The sequence below is a fragment of the Fukomys damarensis genome, unplaced genomic scaffold, assembly GCF_012274545.1.
Source record: "Fukomys damarensis isolate Sample0158 unplaced genomic scaffold, DMR_v1.0_HiC HiC_scaffold_37, whole genome shotgun sequence".
Taxonomy (NCBI): Eukaryota; Metazoa; Chordata; class Mammalia; order Rodentia; family Bathyergidae; genus Fukomys; species Fukomys damarensis.
Genome location: NW_022900949.1, coordinates 64,355,955 through 64,358,842, shown reverse-complemented (window position 1 = coordinate 64,358,842; position 2,888 = coordinate 64,355,955). Strand labels below are relative to the sequence as shown.

Below are 2,888 nucleotides of genomic sequence, written 5' to 3'. Positions count from 1 at the left end.
CTGGACAGTTCTCTCCTTCTGTCACTTAGAACACCCCTGATTCTTTGTGAGTGAGGCATCTGTTTCAGCCAGGACCACCATCTCTGACTGCCTCACTCCCACCCTAGGCCAAAGCCCTCCTGGCACAGTGACTGCAGACCCATGCAGTGGTGGGCTGACACCAGCACCTGTGTCAAGTTTTCTTGGCTGAGTAGAAATGAGGTAGAGGGAGGCTTTCCTCAGTACTCTCTGTGGAAAGGATAGTTTTTGTGATTTTCCATTGTGGGGAAGGTGGCCATTTGGAGATTCTTATCTAGACTGAAGATGTCATTCATATCTTGCTCTGTTAATTCAAAATAAAATACCTTGATATTCTATTGAATCTGATGTTGAGTGACAGATTTGGGAATCATTACCACATTCCTCTGGATCTGAAATTGAATTAAAATCTGAGCAGAAGACTTGCTGTACTCCTTGGAGATCCTCTTAATCATGGTCATCCATCAAGTCAGTGCCCTGGCTTGAGCTACCAAGAGGATGGTAAGAAATCATGGACACATTTCTGGCTTGGTTAAAAACTAATCAGTCTCTTCTGAGAAAGGTATGGATGGCATCAATCTGGTTAGTAGCTGGCTTGATCCTCTAAGTCTGCTTATTCAAAAGATTTTAATGCTGTTCATGGTTGAAGTTTGACCCCTCAATGGCCTTCACCAGCCCTTCTGTCGCCAGGGTCTCCATGGCCTCTGTGTGTCCAGGAAGTCTGTGTTGCTGGGTACAACCATGCCACTGGGATTCAAAGCCATGTCAGATTTTCCAGGATTGAAACCCATGGGCCAGTGAAGGAGGCAGAGGTCCAAGTAATCCAACTTTAAGGTCTTCAGACTGTGGTTGCATGCTGTCCTCACCAAAGACTTCCTGTAGCGTGTGTACCACAGGTCACTGACCATGAGCAGCTCTGTCTCAGAACATCCTCATTGATCTTGTACTGGATCCCTTCTCCTACCTCACTCTCATTCTGATGTAAGTTTATACAGTCCAAGTGCTGGTATCTCACATTGATGGCCTTCTTCACAGCATAAGCTACTTCCCCTAGAGAGGCATTCCAGGTGCTCAGGCCCACTGGTGGGATCTTCTCCATGGATCCTGGCAGCCCCTACCTGGCTAAGTCTCTTAAAGATGACACCTGGATCTTTTCAGTGCCACAGTGAAAGTATTTATAACTTTCTAGCGTTTCTGTTGTGATGTGAAGTGACATTTTAGGCCAGTGGTGGAGAACCTATGGCACGCATGCCACTGTGTTCTGCTTGTATCATGGAAAGCTCTAGCAGGTTCACCATCACTGTATAGGCCCATCTTGCATGTTTTCTGCTCCAGACATGGTGTGAATTATTTCTCAGTGAAGATAAGCTTCATTGTTGGCTTGACGTGACTTAAGAAAGTCATTTTGTAGATGATCATGCAAAACAAGTGGTCAAATAATATTTGATGAAGAAATATAGAATTGAAATCCTATTTATATCAGAATTTGAGATATAAATTGTTGAGGTCTGATGGCCCCTTCTCATATTCTTGGACTGATTTGAACCTTGAATACCTCCATTCATGTCCATAGATAATGACATAGGATGCCCCTGGGTCTACCTACTGGATTCCTTTCAGAGACATCTTTTTATTTTCCCTTCCTCATGTGTTTAGCTGTATTTGTAGGACTGCTGCCTTGGACCAACTTTTCACCTTTCTGCTTGGTCTCTTTGGGATTGATTCTGGCTCCACATCATTCCTCATCCAGAAGGTTCCTCTAGCACACCAGCTGAGGTAGAGCTTTGCCCTTTCTTATTGATAAAGAGGATTTTGAACCTTTTGTATCATTATGACTTGACAATAGACAATGCACCCAAAAGACAAATATTAATGATTTCACCTGGAATGATTTCATTCTTTTGTGAAAGAATAAACTTTTATAATTATATATCTTTTAATGAATAATTTTAACACATTAAAATTCTCCAATAAAAACCTTCTAATTTATTTACCAATTTAAAGAAAGTGTGCTAAATTTCTCTAATTCTACTACTGAGGCCCTGCTTTGCATTCTAGTAGGTACTTATCTTACACAAGGAGATGCAGAAAGTTTATCATTGCCTCATATCAGTCAAAAAAGTCCGTTTTTCATCTCTGTAACACTCACAATTTAAAAAGGGAGAGGCTTATTTTGGCTCATATGTTCATTCCATGGCTGGTTTTCTCCAAGGAAAAAATGGTATGGTAGGAGCGTCTGGCAGAAGAAAGCTGCTCACATAATGGCAGCCAGGAAGCAGAAATCAGGGAGGAGCTAGTAATAAAATACTCCCTACCAGGGCAAGCCCCCAGCAATCTACTTCCATCCAGGCCCTGTCCCCTAATAGGACATTCAGTAACTGAACTCATTAATGGATGAATCCACTGCTGAACACAGAGCACACATGAGCCAATCACCCTTCCAAAGCCCCACTCTGATCCTCTTTTTCTTTTTGTCATTATTTTATCTTTTTGGAGGGTGTGTGTACCAGGAATTGAACTCAGGACCTTGCACTTTCCAAGGAGGCACAGCACCATTGAGCTAAATCCCCGGCCCCCAAAGCCTCACTGTGAAAAATGAGGCTTTTGGAAAAAAAATCGAGATCTAAGCTAAATTATATGCCTCAAATACTTTCCTAATTATAAAATTCCTCATGCAATACAGGCACTATATGTTATAAATGAGCTTGATCTTACTTACCTAGAAAAAATTAAAAATTAATGTGATGATAATGTAATCAGTTAAGACAGATTTTGAAGCTGTTATTTGTTTTCCATAATAGACTCCAGAAGCAAGAGGCAATATTCCAAGAAATTGTAGCAGAGTCCATGAAGGATGACTGGAAAAAAAG

The 2,888-nt window shown here is 41.5% G+C and overlaps 1 pseudogene; it reads right to left on the bottom strand.

Moving 5' to 3' along the window:
- Positions 1-218: 218 nt before the first annotated feature.
- LOC104871068 lies at positions 219-1,117 on the bottom strand (annotated as a pseudogene).
- Positions 1,118-2,888: the final 1,771 nt, after the last annotated feature.